Genomic DNA, 19,949 nt, shown 5'->3' with positions numbered 1-19,949 from the left:
TGCTAGTGGTGGTTGTGTGGTGTAGTTGGTGATGGTGTGGTGGTGTATTGTGGTGATGGTGTGATAGTGGTGTAATGTGGTGATAATAATGCTGGTGGTGTGTGGTGGTGATCGTGTGTGGTGCTGATTGTGTAGCGTGACGGTGATGGTATAGTGTGGTGGTTGATGGTGTAGTGTGGTGATGGTATAGTGTGGTGGTGATGGTGTGGTACTGGTATAGTGTATATAAACCAAACGTGTATCTTGAGACGTATTTTCGAAAGGCAAAAGAGAAAACACTGAAGAAAAAAATATATATTTCTCATTTCTTACCGTGAATTTGTTTATTTAATTCTGATCACAAGCCAGAGATAGATAGAGAGATAGATAAAGATTGATAGATAGATAGATAGATAGATAGATAGATAGATAGATAGATAGATAGATAGATAGATAGATAGGAGGGGTATAGATAGAGATATACCTCACCTCTATCAAAAAAATCTCTCACACAGTCTTTTACTAACATTTCCCGCCATTGTATTCAGGCTTGGCAAGAAGCTTAGCCCTTTATCCTTCAACCCTCCTCTTCCTCCACACGCCAAGCTACTCTCCTTTGTCTTGAAATCCTCTCGAGAATAGCAAAGAACGTGACAACATACTGACAACATACTGACAACACACTGACAACATATCCTCATTTCTCAGTCTTACTTTAGTCAAGGTCGATTATAAGACTCGATAAATTCCAACATTGTCATTTATATTCTGTTTCCTGAGTTATGATACGACGTGTTTCTTTAGTGTGAATATCGACTCAATCACTGTGATGGCGTGTGTGTTATGGTGTTTGTTCCACGAGTCTTCAATAACAGGGATACGAACTTAAAATATTTCTTATTCTTATTATCACGAAATACTAAAGGAAACTATAAACATTAACTAAGGAATATATATTTTTTTCATCACAGTGTCCGTTGTCCCTATCCACAGAGAGGAACCATCACCCTGCCTCTGTAAACACTGACAAACGCTGAATCAACAACATGACCCAAAAACTGCAAACTTTTCATTCCGGCGTTGGACATTGCCTCTGATGGTCATTTTTACCTCCCTAGCGGCTTACATCACAGTTTGTCGAGGTATTGCAAGAAACAGAATAGAAGATGTGAAGTGAGGAAAGGAGAAGGAAACGAATGAATAAAACCTGTCATGCGAATGGTAAGGACTTGTAAAACACAACGTATGATAACTCGATGTTAGGAGAAGACCAACAGTTGTCTCCGTCAGTGAGTGAGTGAATCAGCCAGTCAGGTCTGGTAGTCTCGAGAACTAAGAGAAGCAAAAACTGTGAAGGTTGACCTTGACCTTTTGGCGTGATACAATAAACTCACTCCATGTAAACATATTTTCTTGAAGCTACAATGTTGCTCCACCTTAAAGAGAACTTCGGTCAAGTACTCGGAGCCAAAATCAATAGAATGATGTCGGTAACACAGAGACAGACACACGGACCTGGATACACGACAGAATAAAAACAATATTATTGGGTGTGGAAGAGTGTCTTCACCTGTCCATAAAAGGCCCACTACAACTAATTAATGTTATTACGCTCCCAAAAAACGTGAAGAAAATTGGATTTGGCAGATGTCTGGTTTGTAAACAACTTACTGTACGGCACTCACTGTTTTCGTCTATATATATATATATATATATATATATATATATATATATATATATATATATATATATATATATATATATATATATATATATATATATATATATATATATATATATATATATATATACTGTAAATAGTATTTAGAATAATGTCTGTCAACATCGGACTTGTTTCAGTAATTACTTTTCACGTTTCCAGGAATCATATTTCTAATTGATGATTGGTGATACAACTACCTGCTTGATTAATTGCCTGCTGAACTTTGTACATCTCTCTCTCTCTCTCAGGCACTAACGTAGTCACTTTGGGTGTTTTCCTGAAATATGGATCTAACCTAAATTCCACGACGAAATTGAGGTCAGTTCGGGGGTGACAGGGCGCCTGGTATATATTTCTTGTGTGTTGTGTAATATTCATGACTCAATATTCCGTGTTGCGTCTGCCATTTAGTCAACTGTAAACACCGATACATTTAGGACAGAAGGCTCTGAATTGGCAAATCTCGAAGATCATGAATAAATGTTGTTGACTTTTTAAGAATGAGATTGATGACCGGTTGACTTTGTACCTTTAGTTTTAACCTTACCATCGCCGCCCACACCGACTCACGAGAAACATTCCAGGCTATATTATGTTTGTCTATACTCCCAGGTCGTAGAAATCGTGGAAAAACAACAACTTTGAACCTTTTATAATGAAGTTTAGGAGTAAAGTTCTTGTAAATTTTAAAATGCATACTCTTGAGTTAACGCGAAGACGTCTATTATCACAGGTCCATTATGGAGAGTTCTTATGGGAGAGATGGATGTTATAGACCAAAGTTAAATTTTTCCTCAAAGTAATAATAATAATAATAATGACAATGATAACACTAACAGACGTATTAATATAAATAAAATAAGAGACGTTAGTATTTAGTTTTTTGGGGAAATTCGTGAACAAACATTGGAAGCATAAGACGGCAACAAAAACAACGTAACGTGTTAAAAATACTGGAAAGATTTAATGAGTCAACGATACCTGAAAGGAAAGACACTCACCCGCAAAAAAATGACGAATCTTCAGCAGTAAAGATAAATTGTGTGTGATATAGTTTTTGTGTATTTCTCAGACCTTATTAACTGGATGAGGTAGCTTGTCTGTGAGGCGGTTCAAGACTATATCTTTTTCCCAGACAAAGAGAGTCACTTGTCTGAGGAAAATAAGAGTAGTAGTATTATCGTCTTAGCTTCGCAAGATATCATAGAATTAATAACAATCCTCTCGAATGTCAATGGCGAAACTTGAAGGTAATTGCAAATTTGTAAAAGTTGGTTGTAAATTTAAACGAAATCACCCCTTCTCTCGCTCACTGTTTGCACTCTTTGGTTCAAACACTCTAACATAGTATCATTTACAAGAACAGTGTCTCCAGCAGTGAAGGCAAGACGGACAATGCCAATGGTGATAATGCAGACATATTGGAATCTAACTACACTGAACAAGAGAGTATCAATTCCAACTGCGCTAAGTCAAAGACGCGACACAACAGATGTGGATAATGTATCATTCCACAGTAACAGATGCGGGAAGTATAAGCGTGACAGACATTCCACTGTTTGTTGATAGCTTGGACTGGAGGCAATATTAATATTCAATATGTTAATACAGAGATGTGCTTATGTGAAATATTACACCTGTACATGACAAAGGCTACGATAATTATTTGTGTTTGTTGTATATAAAAGTTAATTACACATATACACAAAAATACACCTTGGCTGGTTGAAAAATATTGTCGGTGCTTTTTACCAGAAATTATCCCAGTAAATGTAATATGCACATGATAATATAATGCAATACTCATTCATCTAACAAGAAAACAATCGTGTGGAACCTTGTATTGCGTCTTTTCACTGAATAACATCATTTGCTTTCTGCCTCGCACACTTAGCCTGGGAGTATTGTCGATTGGTTTAAAGAAAGCTGGCTAGTGTCGTGTTCTCCTTGTATCTATTAACACCACCGACTCTACTCTCTTACCTACACACTTATTTTCTCCTTATTTTCATTCTCATCTTATTTACCTTACGCATCTCTCTCTCTCTCTCTCTCTCTCTCTCTCTCTCTCTCTCTCTCTCTCTCTCTCTCTCTCTCTCTCTCTCTCTCTCCGTGTATCCGTGTAGATTGAAAAAAAAGAGAAGGATAGAACAAAGAGAAAGCCTATTTAGAGTGTTAGGGAAGAGAGAGAATGAGTTGGACGAAAGAGGGAATTAGAAGAGAGAGTGAGGGGGAGGAGAGAGGGAAGGTGACAGTCAGGTCAGGTGAGTCATGAAAAAGTTGAGTCATAAAATGTTTAATAAAAGCCCAGACGATAATATCTTTATAATGCGAAGTGGTGGTGGTAGTAGTAGTCGTGGTAGTAGTAGTGGTGGTGGTAGTCGTGGGAGTAGTAGTGGTGGTGGTAGCTCTAGTTTATTCATCAATTTCTATTATACTCCATTCATTTATCTAACCTAACCTAACCTCACCATGTCGTAGATACAGGGTAAACAAAAAGCATTGTTAATCGTGAGTTGTCCTTTTTTTTCCCCTATGACGGGTGAGTAAAGGACAGTTACCCTGGCGTTAATGTGAGACGGGGGTCGTGTCCTGTCTTCCCTCCTACCCCCCACCCCCCCCCACCCTCACACAGGTATGTGATATTCAACGATTATTTTTTATCACTAAGCCGATGAAAGATAGTATAGAGGGGTTAATGCCTCGATAACCCGAGCTGATGGTTAAAGTTAGGTAACGAATCCTACAAATTGTGTATTTTCCGATATCATATAACGTTATCCTCTGCCATGATAATAAACACTCAGCATTATGTACAGTGTACTTCAGGTGTTGTATTACGAATATTACCAATGTTACGAAATTACGATTCATCAATGTTACGAAATTACGATTCATCATAGAAGAGCCACTTTGTCGTGTTAGGGAAAATCTTTAGTTAGTATTATGAAAAAGTTGTGTTGACTAGTTCACACGGAGATAATCAACTCACTGTAGAACTGATGGACTCCCATAACACCGGCCGGGAGCTTCCTCGTAACGCTGAGAGCTTCACCTACTGTAAATTACGTTCCCAGGCTGAAGCAATTCTAGTTTATCAGTTCCCTGCTAGGATTGAAAAAAAAAAATCTTCCTTTTCTTAAATAACACGAAGGCTTTTTGTTTTGTCCTTCTACTTTGATTGTAGAGAATGAATTATCCATAGAATTTTTCTTTATCTTTTAGAAATTTTAGAAAACCCGTCTTAGACTTTTTCAGATATAGAGGAAGTAATGTTTTTCATTTGGTGAAAAACGAAAACTAACCTGCCGGGAAAACACAGGTTCTTTGTCTGGGAGTTTACAGGTGGCGTGGCATCCAACCCAAGCAATACGTATATTGCACTGTGAACATGACCCACTTGTGACGCGTATATAACATGGGGGTAGAAGTGGCAGTATTGACCTGGGTGTATATTACGTGGGTGATGTACGTACGTGTGGCAGAACTACAGCTGACAAGGTAGGTTATCACTCACTCCCCCTGGTAGGTCTTCCGGCTGATAAAAAGAGACGATCTTATTGGCTTTTAAGATTGTGCCACTGAGCTGTCTTAGTGCAGCCAAAAGCACCATCTTGAAAATATTTATTCATGAGACTGTGTACGATGATGCCATGGAGCGGAATAAAGCTGTGGTGGAGCTTTAGTGGTGGCTGTGTCGCCGAGTAATGATGGTTACAGCTGCCTCCTGACAACTTTAAACTGTAGTCATAAGCTGCGACACACGACCATGACACCTGGTTAGGATTCACATTGTTTTAATTTAGTGCTTTGAATTTAAATGTTTCTAGATATACAGTTTATGTATGAGTGTGGATTACATAAACAGATTTTCCTGTTAGCTTAGTGAAACACTGGAATAAATAATCCTCTTACTAATGGCTTTCATATATATATATATATATATATATATATATATATATATATATATATATATATATATATATATATATATATATATATATATATATATATATATATATATATATATATATATATATACACAATATACATATAATAATATACATAATAATAATAATAGAATATCGATTGTAATTATAATTGTCCCGCTCTCATATAATTTTGTCGGTTTTAGAATCAACACAAGACATGAGTGTGTAATGCATCTTATACTTTACATCTTTCGCCCCGACCAAGAATAAAGCGATAACTTTCACTGCGTCACCGAGCAGCCGATGATGATGGTGTTTACGTGGTTATTTAAAAATATTTCTTACCCAGGGTCGCTCTCTGTTCCTTAGTACAGCATTGTATAGTCGTATACTCAGCTCTCGTGTCTAACCCTCAGACAACACGTGTTACTCTGTTATAGCTACTGACCCTCCCAGTACTCCTCACTCTCCTGCTGCCGGGATGTGTGTTGAGTAGATAACAAAGTTCTCGTTATTACTGTGATCTTCAGCCCCGCGCTAATCATCTTCATCGCCCCTAAAACCTTCCTTAACCCTTTCACAGCGGGAGGTTACCCTAAGATAAATAAAATCGTCTGGCGGTCGCCAGAATAAAATGGCAAGTGCGTGACACGCGGTGAAAGAGTTAAGTCGTAAGTGAACACAATGAATATTTAGTACAGTTATCACCACTACTCATACCATCATGTACAAACATTCCTTCAGTAAATAACACTCATATGTGTGACTTAACGCTGACTTTACAACGAGCATATTTATTACATGTTTGTACTACGGAAAACATTGATGAAATGATATTTTAAATGCATCTGGAGGCGAAATATATATACGAATCAAGTAATGGACTCCATGGCGTCATCCGAGTATATAACAGTAAGTGCATTAGGTGTTAGATATTGTTAATATTTCAACCATCACGTAAACGTCAGCTCAGAGAGACACCAACAACTGTTCTGGCATGTGTTGTGTTCATGGAACGACTGTGTGTAATATATGTGGATACAAAATAAATTTACACATTCAGTAAGAAGATCCCATAATGCTCTCACTGTATATTACACTGTACTGAACATAAATTATGGTGCAGTACAGGTGAGGTATAGTGTTCAGGTGTTCAGGTGTGAGAGAAAGTGTTCAGTTTAGGTCCTGAGTGAAGGTGTTTTCTTCTTGCATCAAATCCTCATCAAATCATCTAATTAAAACTTTCGCCACAAGTTTGTCAGGATATTAAAGTTTAAACAATATTACTGCTTGGATCATAGAGGGTTTTTCTGCCTGATGAAGGATTGTCTTAAGTATAAACAGCGTAATGGGTACAAAAAAGGCTACAGAAAGACGCATTTTCATTTGTCAGGAATTGTGAAGAAACAGTACAATTTCATCATCATTTTGTATCTTTAGTTCGTGTATGGCGTCCCTATAATTAACCTTAGTATTCACCTATGTTTTCTAAATCTCACAGAATAGATAATATACTCTTGTGGGGTCAACAGATATGTCACACTAGTATCACTAATCAGTTTGGATGAGTTGAGAGAGGAAGGCATTAAAGGTATATAGACAATACTCTGTTTAGTAATCCAATTCTAGTTTTTTGTTGATATCCCCCGCCACCTTCCCTCTTCTACCATCTGCCCCCCCCCCTCCCCTCTACCTCCCCCACTCCACCATCTCTCCCTCTACCTTCCCTCTCTACCACCCCCCACCTCTCTATCACCTCCCCCCACACTTCAACACAGCCAGCTCCCAAAAGTCACAACTACTCATCAATCTCTCTCTCTGTCTCTCTCTCTCTCTCTCTCTCTCTCGTGAACTTGATGAACTTGCCTCCTCCCATCATCTGTCACAAACTGTAACCAATATTTCCCATGTCGTCAAAATCCCATTCTTAACGTCTCACGGCGACCGATGATACATTCCACTTAAAACTTTGTCTTAATTTATTCTTGTTTAATTTGTTCTATAATTTATTTGATGAGATAATTTATTTTGTGGGAAGAATACATTTAAGTTCTGATTTATTTAAGGATCGATTCTCATAATCTGATTTGTATAAAGGAGGAATGGCTGTTTTAGATTCGTTGCATAGGTAATTGCTGTACTTGGCTGTTGTTCTTGTGTGTGTGTGTGTGTTCATAGTGGACCCTAAATAACTAATGGGTCAAGTTACAATAATTATCGACCTCTTAAACAATTCCTCTTCCTTCACGATCTTTATGTCAAGCTCAGAACAACGACGTTACCCCAAAAGTGTCATTCACTCGGTAGTGAACATCCTCTTACGGGTTTAGTAACTCTTAAAATAGTTCTATTTCTTATCAGATGAAGCACAATGCCCCTCAAGAACCTTCCTAGGATGTCAGAACCACACACGAACCTCTCCAAGACGTAATAATGTTCTTTGAGTGTAATATTTTTCACTTGCTGTCATCTCTGTTGTGATTTATGCGTCCCTTCAAAAACTCTAATAGATCTTTTTATTATTATTATTTTTTTTTTTTAACACCAGTTCTTCTTATTGCTGTGGTGTGTAATGACATTTCTACATGAACATCTTGCAAATTGATCATCAAGGAATAATTACTCAGATATTAGGTTTTTCCTTTATATTTTATTTTATTTTTTTGGCCTTTGTCAGCGATTCCTCTCAGTGACTGTCTCTAGATGGGCGTATTGATCCTCCACGGGTCATATAAGGTATGGGATCAGGAGGTAAATATTCTTGAACTGTCAATACCCTTAGTTGAAGAATGATTTGGTGGATTAAGATCTCTCAGATTCATGATGATTTAACCTCTTGAGTATGAGGATTTAACCCGTTGAGTATGATGATTTAACCCGTTGAGTATGATGATTTAATCCGTTGAGTATGATGATTTAATCCGTTGAGTATGATGATTTAACCCCTTAAGTATGATGATTTAACCCGTTGAGTATGATGATTTAACCCGTTGAATATGATGATTTAACCCGTTGAGTATGATGATTTAACCCCTTGAGTATGATGATTTAACCCGTTGAATATGATGATTTAACCCGTTGAGTACGATAACCTATGCCTTTAGATACACCGATAAAGTACTCTGTGCTTAGATCATTGTACTCAACGTATCCTAAGGAAAAATAAGTTGAAGGGAAGTTTTTACTCAGTCTATTTTTTTTTTACGAGTCCGTTGAATTAATAATGAAACTTTTTCATCAACAAACTTTATTTGGTTAATAACGAGAAAGTTGTGTAATAATGTTTCTCTTTCGTTTCAATGTTGTGTGGATTCTCCGATGTACGGTTAACTAAATTTACTTATGATACACGTAAATCTGGGAGATATGTTTCTGGAATACGAGAGTCATAAAATACCTTGTGCATCTTAAATGAGGTATGCAGATTTTATGTGAATTTTAATCTGGTGAGTAACATACAGATATTTCGGACCGTGATAAACCGGATGAGCATTTTTACATTTCAAGTGCCGAGATATTTAAATATTTTCATCAGTTACATTAAATACTTATATACAGTGCTTTTATATTTGCTTAAAGTGCCGTTTTAAACAAGTACAGTAGTTACAATATCGAAAAGTTTAAAAAGTATTTAAATATACTATTTCTCCTAGTAACTAATAGCTACAACTATTTCATTCTCTTATGGTTTTTGCAGAGTTGTATATCATCTTTTTCTTTCCTTAGAATATTACGAGTATATCGTCATTGTCGTCTTTCATAGCAAATAATGAAATACGTGGAGTTTTATATGCGTTTGTTAGCAGGTAATGTCAGTGGTTCAGAGGAGGCGGGGTACTGAGGTGTGGGGGGAGGGGCCTAAAATCATTCCCTCCGGTGACAACTTCGAGGTTCACATATGTAGCAAAATTAGGGTGTGTTGGGAGCTTCATCTGAAGCACTGACCAAGGAATTTGTCTTAGTATGAAAGTTAGCATTATTACACGACTCAGGTATTCTCTCTCTCTCTCTCTCTCTCTCTCTCTCTCTCTCTCTCTCTCTCTCTCTCTCTCTCTCTCTCTCTCTCTCTAGTCAAGTTTTTGATACTATTACTCTTTTTTTTTTTGCGTTTCTCGACGTGGTAAAAATGTTTGAAATGAAAACAGGAATTAATAAAGTTTACAGGTCGGAAAGACACCTACATTTTACTCGCAGCCATCACTAAGCTTCTGTAATACATTTTTCTTTCGGGTGGAGGGGGGGGGGGGGCGGTAATATTCCCAAGAAGAACTTATATGCAAAAATATTATATGCATGTCGTCCGTTCTGCAGACCAAAGCCGGATTTTGAGTTATAATTTGCTGACGTCATAAGGTCTGACGTCAATAAACTGTGACGTTATCATCCACCGTTTCCAACCCAAAAAAGACGTTAAAAAGATGTAAATTTTCTGATCAACAAAGGAATAATCCCCCGGCCTCTATCACACAATGAATTCTTTAACTTTTCGTCTATACTGAGTCAGTTATATTAGTAATGCGACTTTCTAGCTCCGTGTATAATGTGGCAGCGTTAGTATGTTCAACCAATAAGGGAAATCAAGCTTGGGGGATCTAATCTTCATGTGATTCTAAAATGTTGTTATAGTTTGATCCATATTGTGTTCATTATTATTTTATTATTATTATTATTATTATTATTGATATTATTATTATTATTATTATTATTATTATTTCTCCTTTCTTCATCCCTACATCAATACAACACTGCCCGTCCTCCTTCCCTAACATAACATACACATTATTAACACAGTCGAAAACATTACTTAGGGCAGAAAGTCACCCATCCCGTGTTTAAGCAGACTCCAAATACTATCGTAACTTTTGTGTTTTTTTTTTTAATCCCCATCCCAAGAGAGCCAGATTACTCCTGACCAGACCAAAACTATCTGCTCAGGTCAATGAGGGTCTTCAAAGTTCCTGGAAAATTCAACGAGACTTAGGAAATGAAAGATCTTGAAAGAGAGGGGTGGCAGGGAGGGGTAAGGAAGGAAGGGAGGAGATAAGGAGGTGGATGGGGGGACAGGGAGGAGGTAAAGGGGGGAAGGGAGAGACTAAGGGGTAGGGTTAGATTGTGCCTTCCAATTTTTAGTTAATTTTCTCTGCTGGGTAATTTCAAGCTCACTGGAAGCTACTTTTTGGGGTATCGTTCTCTCTCTCTCTCTCTCTCTCTCTCTCTCTCTTCCCCTTTCATTCCCAGACTTATTCTTTATTTTACTTTCTCTTCAGTGTGTGTGTGTGTGTGTGTGTGTGTGTGTGTGTTTGTGCGCGTGTGTGTTTGTGTGTGTATATTTATGTGTGCGCGTGTCAATCCGTCAAACACACAAACTGGACATTTCACACTAAAACGAAATCCTGAAACCGCTTAAGTTATCCGAAGATGCAAAAACAACAAAATAAATATATATATTATGACAGCCAGGCTAAACTAATCGTAAAGAAGAAAAAACACAAATGATATATAGCGGAAGTTTTCAGAAGTCGAGGCTTTGCTGTAACTCTTCTCAGGCGTGATGGATTGTGCTTGGAATAATATCAAGCTCCTTGTGGGTTTAGAACTGAGTTTGAGGAAAAAGGTGAGTTTAAGGGAGGGGGGGGGGTAAAACAATGTTAGTTTACGGTGAAAGATTGGTAGAAAAACGTCTTTGTAAGGAATATAGTAAGAAGGTTTGTTTGTATTGGGAGATGGACAGAAAATGTATGTGGTAAAGTAGAATAATTTTAGGAAAGAGATGTTTTGAATAGTCTCAGTAGAGGAATTTCAGCAAACAAACCTTTAAAATTAAGGGAGGAAGTTAAACAGAAAAAAGTTTTACAAAATTAATTATTGACCAGGTTAATGTCCTATCAATTACCTTTACAAATATAGACTATTGATCACTCACCCATATTCAAAATCACTTTACTGACCAAACACACCTTTAGCCTTCAAAACAAATGAGATATTGATCAATCACTTATCTCTACATCACTGGCTATTAATTTTTACGCTGATATTCATAACCATAGTAATATATCCTAGAAGTGTGTTATAATTCACAGTGTAATAACTCATCAAGACGGTGGGGGGGGGGGAGAGTTCTTGTGTGATAATTTATTGCCCAGACGTTGATTATCTGTCAATATGGGCCTGGACAAACAGGTGATGTGTGGACTGTAAGGTATATTGAATCACTCTAATTACTGGATACCTGGAGCCGAATTTTATCTCATTAATAATATAGTAGCTTTTGATAGGTAGATTTGGGTCATTTCGAGGTTTGGTTAGCTTAGGATAAGTTAAGTTTGGAGTAAAATAGGTTCGTTGTTGATTTGGTTAAGTTAGGTTAAGGATCAGCTTAAGTTTGGTTAGGTGAGGGTGTAGGATTAGTGAGTTTCAACTACTGTATAACTTGTCATTAATATCATAAAAATCAATTCATCACTATTCATCACATCACTATGCAGTAACACTTTCAATAACCAGCACTATATAATAACACTTAACACCTGCAATAACCATCAACGTTACACACTTACTGTACACTTACCACTTTGTCAACATCACTGTGCAATAAGACTCACCAGGGTACACGGCCACTTGCAATATCAAGCCATGTTGACAATAAGAACTCTCTGTGATGTATACTGCCAATACTATACTGTATAACCTGACCCGAGTGATATACACCTTTATCTTATCAGTATATAGTAATAATGACCGAAATAAGACTTTTAATGAAAATAATTACTTTGTTATAGGTATTTTATGTATTCACCTGAGAGATTTAATAATTAACTATGTTGTTCTTCACTTGCAAAAAAATATTATTAATAATTGGGCTTATAAAACAGAGAGGATTGACATACGACTTTGATAAAACAAAAATATTAATAATTAAACCATTTACGACTGAGAGATAAAAAATAAATAATAATCGTAAATTCGGGTTCTTTTATCGACAGTCAAATGAACAACTGGTAAGTGTCATCAGTGTATGAATAACTTATGAAGGCAACGTCAGCATTAATATAACAATACCTCAGTTGGGAAGCAAAAAAAAAAGACTTAATCGTATATTCTATTGTATTAATGGGTAAAAATCAATCCCTAATTACATCAGTCAATTATTTATGTCTGTCTGTCTGTCTCTCTGATATGCTCGTTCTTTAATTCTCATGACTCTAAAGACCCCAGGTGTTCCGGTAAAGCTTTGAGTTAATAATACAACAGGTAGGTCAAAGGGTCAACATCACTAACAGACATCCAATAATATAAAAAAATAACTAATATTTTTGCCTATGAAGATTGTCCCGAAAATATTATTCTGTAACCAATACACAATATGATTTTATTTTTCTTTGGGGGCGGTTGGATCTTTGAGCCACAATTTTCTAAAGCTGGTCAGGTCACTTCCGAGGTCAAATGAGGTTATGATGTGTCACGTGAATATAATTACTTTGATGTGTTGTTATTTAGTCTTTGAGTTTCTGTTGATGATAGATATTTTAGAGTCTGTTATTATTAGTTTATGGGTTGCAAGTCAAGATGATAGAGTCACGTGTCTGTCTGTCTGTCTGTCTGTCTGTCTGTATGTCTGTCTGTATGTCTGTCTATCCGTCTATCTCTATTTGTCTGTCGTTCTCTCTTTGTCTGCTTCTCTGTCTGTCCGTCGTTCTATCTTTTTCTGTCTGTCTGTCTGTCTCCTGATATTTTAAGCTATAACATTCAGATATTCAAATTACATTCTTGTCTTTGGCCAAAAACGTCTCGTGGGCAATTCTTGACGATTTCTTCCAAATACCGTTCCTGGGATGGTCCTGATTTTTCTCAGTTACCCATGAAAAACAACCAATGTGTTATGCCTGAATTCTTGCAGTGAAAATAATTCAGATTTTTCCTTTGCATTTCCTATCGTATCTACATTCATTTTTTGTTTTGTGTTTGGTTACTGTTTTAGTTTAGGTATTTCTTCTTCTTGTTTCTTGTTTCTTCTTGTTTCTTCTTCTTCCTTCTTTCTTCTTTCTTGTTCTTCTTCTTCTTCCTTCCTTCTTCTTTCTTCGTCTTTATTCTTCTTCTTCTGTCTTCTTCTTCCTTCTTTCTTCTTTCTTGTTGTTCTTCTTCTTCCTTCTTTCTTCTTTCTTCTTCCTTCTTCCTTCTTCTAGGTTAAGTCGTCTCACTGTTCCTACCCCCAACAGGTTAATTAAATTTACCTGTAGTACATAATAACATCTTAATGTGGTATGTGTTGATGCAAAGAGAATAGTTTTACACTTTTAAATTGATCTTTTCCCCGGATTTTCACCCCTCACTCCGCCGACTCCAGCAATAAGTTATATCACCTGTTTATTTCTCACTGTTGGAAGGTGAGTATTAGCCCCGTTGTTGATATTATTCTGTGTTGAGATTTTATTTTTTTATTTTTTATTTAATTGTTTCTAGTCAAAAGTGCATATCCATAACGTTGTTAGTGGGAATCTCTTATTTTTCATTTATTTAACTTTTTGATAATGTAGACATTGTTTTTCTCCTTTGCTGTTTTTGTTTTTCGTTGGTAGGAGGAGTAAGAGGGTTACCATGGTGATGAGTTAGAGGGTTGCCATGGTGATGACTTGAAGGGATAGGTTTTGGCAATTTATCAATGCTTTCTTGTTTGTTTTTTTATAACCGATTGTGTTTATATGGTGTTTATAGTTTATATTGGTCTTGTATGTATATAGGTTAATGGTCGTGATGGCGTATGTATGTATGTATGTATGTATGTATGTATGTATGTATGTATGTATGTATGCATGTATGTATGTATGTATGTATGTATGAATGTATGTATGTATGTAAACTTATAATGGTCATGGTGGCACTATTGAAGGACAAATTATTCCTCTCACACATTATAACAGGTGTGAGGGTTGAGGTGGAGGGTCGCTCGCCTCTGCCAGGTGACGCTTACCTCATTAGTGATCATTATATACCTGTGTTGAGGCTTCACTGTCACCCATCACCAGGATGTAACGACACAAGGATGAGGGAACACCTGTAATTAATCCTAAATTTTGGGGATGACAAAGTTCAGTTACCTGTCACTTATTTCACCTGATGATTAAACTCGCTAACGCTACCAGGGGAGGTTAGGTTAGGTTAGGTTAGGTTAGGTTAGGTTAGAATAGGATATATTTGGTTAGATTAGGGTAGCTTTAGGGTGTTTAATCTTAAGGTCGAAAATACTTGGGGTAATAATCTTTATGTGTTCCAATTTTCTCAATATTTAATTAACTTGTCAAGATATAAGAAAAAATAAAATGTACCTTTGATTCCTAGCAATTTAGTCTTGTCTGTATCTAACTGAGAGAGAGTAAAGATTATATTCTATTTTCAAACGTCATGCTGTTAGGACTATAAATTGTTGGAACTTGCAGATAAAATCACTTTTACAGAAATGTGTAAAGATTTTTAGAACATCTGGGTGAAATTCATTGAACTGCACGTCAGAGAACAAAGTTTGAAAATAGGAAAATAAAAAAGCATGGTATTTCTGTGTACAGCTGAGGCCAACAAAACTAAATGAATTTCGCGAACCAGAGAGCGAGAAATGAAACTTTTAGCTGTACAGGTGTCATCCAAAAAAAACCCATCCAAATTCTTCATGATTATACAGGGTGTCAATAAATTATCTAACCCACTTAAAAAAAAAATCCTCAAAATATTATAGATAGAATAGGGTAACAAATATACTGTACAAGTTCACTAAAACGAGAAAAAATACTTATTTCCTCAAGTTTAGTTTATGGACACCCTTTATGGCCATTTGTAATCTGGGTATTCTTTTTCGACAACTTTTTTTATTTTTCTCGTTATTCATCAGTTTCTTTCCTATCATAGTTAATATTATTTAGTCTTGTTCCTTTATTTACATTGCTTAGTCTTCTGTATTACCGTCACTCTTACAACATTGAAATACAAAATAATACATCATGATATAACAATATTCACAACACCGCACTAACACAACGCAACGTAACAATACAACGCAACGCAACACAACACAACGCAACGCAACACAATACAACGCAACGTAACACAAAGCAACACAGCACTGACACAACGCAACACAACACAATACAACACAACGCAACACAATACAACACAACGCAACATAACACAACACACCTCAGATAAGAAATGGAATAAAGTTAAACGAAAGGCGATACAAATACTACAGACAACAACAATAACAACAAGGCCCCACGTCATCTCCGCCACGAAAGGAACACCAGTAAGGTAAACAAGATATTTAACAAGACACAACAATAACACTGAAAACTCCATCGTGAGTAGGGAGGGAAGAAGCACCGTGAGATACATACAGGGAGGGAAGAAGCACCGTGAGTCGCATTGAGGGAGGAATGAAGCACTGTGAGATACATACAGGGGGGATGAAGCACTGTGAGATATATGCTGGGAGGGATGAAGCACTTTAAGATACATGCAGGGAGAAATGGAGCACTGTGAGGCGCATGCAGGGAGGAATGAAGCACTTAAATACATTCAAAGAGGAATGAAGCACTTTTCGATACCTACATGGAGGAATGAAGCGCTTTTAGATACACGCAGGGAGGAATGAAGCACTTTTAGATAGATACATAGAGGAATGAAGCACTTTTAGATAGATACATAGAGGAATGAAGCACTTTTAGATACGTATAGGGAGTATTGAAATACTACTAGACACACAGGGAGGAACTAAGATGGGATTCTATAAAGGAGAACTAAAACAACACTGGCATTATTAATCTAATTCTTCACTATGACTATGAGCTATACTACTACTACTACTACTACTACTACTACTACTACTAATAATAATAATAATAATAATAATAATAATAATAATAATAATAATAATAATAATAATAATAAATTTCAGTAACTATTCTAGACCAAGATTAAAAAGCTGTAAAATTTAGCTAAACGAAAATATCAGAACATTATCTAGCAAACGTATATAAACAGATACTCAAACAAAATACAAAGTGAATAATATGCTTACCCTAGTAGAGACCTATTGTGTTAAAGCAGGAACGGTCACGAATTCCACCAAGTTAGTGCCACACAACACGTACTTTTCTCGTCGACTAATCTAAGTAAAGGCTGAAGGGAAATTTTTCTCCGTGGGAAAATCTTCAGTTTCTTTCGTTATTTGGACATAAAGGAAAAGAGAGAGAGTGAGTGTGTGAGGGAGGAGAGAGAAGGATGGATGGAGGGAGGGAGATGATTAGGAAATTGAAGGAAGGAGGGAGATAATGAAAAGAGTGAGGAGGAAGAGAGGAAAAAGAAGAGAGGATGAAGGTAGAGAGAGAGAAGGAGAAGGAGTTAACTAGGAGAGAAAAGGAGGAGACAAAAGAGATGAAGAGAGAGAGTGCAATGAATGATTATCAGACCATAGCTTGCATACCAGAGAATTACATCACATATAACAGTGAGTGGGTACAGACCTCGTAGTACCACCACATACCAGGTTGACACACCCCGGGTCAAGACCCAAGGAACCTGACCTCGTCAGCTAATTACTTGAATTAGCGGGGGACTTGACCTACAACCACAACCAGGCATGACCACACCTAAACACAGCTGTCCAGATCTAACCAGTTTAGTGTTAATTGGCAGAGGTCAAACGCTGGCTGTTGAGACCCCATATAAAGGCCTTGCAGTCCCGTCCACGGCCTCATTCTTCTCATTCAAGGCGATTATTCCATTCATTGTCATTCTGTCAGTCTGGTTACTGTCATCTCTTTCCCGTCCGGGTCGTCATTCTGTTCACTTAAGCAGAGTCACGCTCGTTCCCTCCCCAGGTCGGGAGGGAGACCCTGGCGTCACCAAGTAAGCAGAGTCTCCCATAGGAGGCAGCCCAGCGAGCACCCACTGGGCCTACGTCAGGTTACACGTGAGTCTTTGCCAGAACGATTTCTAGGGTGAGTTACCTACTGTGGGAAGTGTATTCCTTCCATGTGTGTGTCCGAGTCAGTGTCGAGTAACGTAAAAATAATGTGCTAGGAACTCCGATATAATATTGATATTGATGTGTCCGTGTCATTGAGTGAATTAATAAATAGTTTTATCGAAGTGGTGTTTGAGAAGTTGTCCCTTAAGAACGTACTACGTGATACGTTATGTGTATTGACATATGAGATAAGATAAGTGTATTGACGGTGTAAATAACTAACCGGCCACACTACAAACTTTCCTCTCATTACATTTCTTCTATTATAAATATTCTATATATATGTAAATTCTTCCATACAATTTCTTACTCATTATAAGAGGGAGGATAATTGAGGGAGAAGATAAGGATGCTATAAATTAGAAAGGGAGATGAAAGGGAGGGATTAGGACAGATTAAGAGAGGATAGAAAAAGGAAGCAAGAGAAAGAGGAAGATGAGGAGGGAAGAAGAGAAGAAAGGAACATGAAGGAGGGAAGAAAATGCGTAACTTAATGAAATAATGAGAGGGTGAGAAGACAAGGGGAGATAATAATAATAATAATAAAATAATAAAAATAATATTAATAAAATAATAATAATAATAATAATAATAATAATAATAATAATAATAATAATAATAATAATAATAATAATAATAATAATAATAATAATCCCTATACAAACTTAATCAACTGACACAAACGATCATGTCCTCTACAACACAGACCAATTTGTTCAAGTTCACAAAAATTAAAAAAAAAAAAAATGAATAATAAATAACCCCTGTAATTTTCACAAAGAAAAAGATAAAATTTTCTACTACAAACTTTTCCCACCAATCCTGACTCGTTGATTTGTTTAGCGACCAAACAGTCAGTTTCTAATATACTATAGGAGTAGCCGTGTGTCTGTCTGTCTGTCTGTCTGTGTGTCTGTGCTGGGCAGCCGAAACGGCACAATCGTTTTTCATCAAACTTGGTGGAAAATCGCAAAAAATTCGTAGAGTGGAACAAACCTGGTCCCATGTCGATGGTTTCTTTAGGAAGGCATTAATTAACCATTTTATTTACGATGGAAAACGATGCAAGTCTACGGACTTGGCGCACCCTAATTAACCATGCAAGTCTACGGACTGGGCACACCCTCACTCGCGGTACGCTAGCCAAGCACGAGCGTTCAAACTTTCACCGGGCACGAAGGGCCCACGATAGCTTGTAAAATCTAACCGTTGTCATGGTTGCTAGGGACGCCACAATTAAACCATTTATTATCGATTCTTCACCTTTGTTGTCCACTGGTGAAGTGTGTTTGTGTGTGTAATATTAACCTCTAGAGAATTACTGTAGTAATGAGTCAACGTTTAATATTTATTTATTTATATGTTTTCTAGTATTTTTTTTTTTTTAAGATTTACGACAAATTCAACACTGATATATTGTGCGCCGCTGGGAATTAAATTTAGTCGTCTCTCAGGTGCGCCATTTGTGTCTCCCCGTTAATTACATCTCGCGGTGTACCTTTCGTGTGTTATTTCTCTATACAGGATTGTCTGTTTATTCAATCTGGTTTTTTTATTTGTTGGATCTGTCTGAATGTATTTTTGATTACCGTTCACTTTGTCTGTGTCTGTCTGCCTGTCTTTGTCTGTCTGTCTGTCTGTCTATCTCACTCTCGCTCACTGGCCATTGTTTGGAGTACAGAGGAAGGACATCCCACACACCCACTCGAGGATTCATTTAGCACAGACGCCCACCAGTTCTCTCTGCTCTCTACCGACTGCAATGTGACCTTTACCCGCTGCTGTCCATCAAGTTTACTGTGTCTTGGTTCTCGTCCCACCCACTACCTCTACCTCTACCACCGCTACCACCACTGCCACTACCTCCACCACCACCACCACCATCCCTGACAACTCTCTCATCAGGTTCATACATTATGTACACGTGAAAGTATGCCTTGGTGCTCTCTCTCTCTCTCTCTCTCTCTCTCTCTCTCTCTCTCTCTTCTGACTACCTACTCGCCCATCTCTTTCTCTCAATTTCTATATCTATCTATCTATTTTCTGCCTACCTATTCAGTCATTTTTCTCTCACTCTCATTCATTTCCAGGAAGTCGTCGTCTCAATTGCCAAGAACACGTGGATGAATTACCTCTCGTTAATACCTGTTGATAATGAGCCAGCAGGTAAGTGTCTCCTCAAGAACAAACATAAAGATTAATCCCCAAGAAAATTCACCTAACCTCTCTTGCCTCTTAAGTTCTGCCACCTTCAACACCTTTTTTGGCAGATCTGTCCGAGGCGCTGAAGGTCCCTGTT

Source organism: Homarus americanus, unplaced genomic scaffold (assembly GCF_018991925.1).
Source record: "Homarus americanus isolate GMGI-L3 unplaced genomic scaffold, GMGI_Hamer_2.0 scaffold24922, whole genome shotgun sequence".
Lineage (NCBI taxonomy): Eukaryota > Metazoa > Arthropoda > Malacostraca > Decapoda > Nephropidae > Homarus > Homarus americanus.
Note: the sequence above shows the minus strand (reverse complement) of the source record.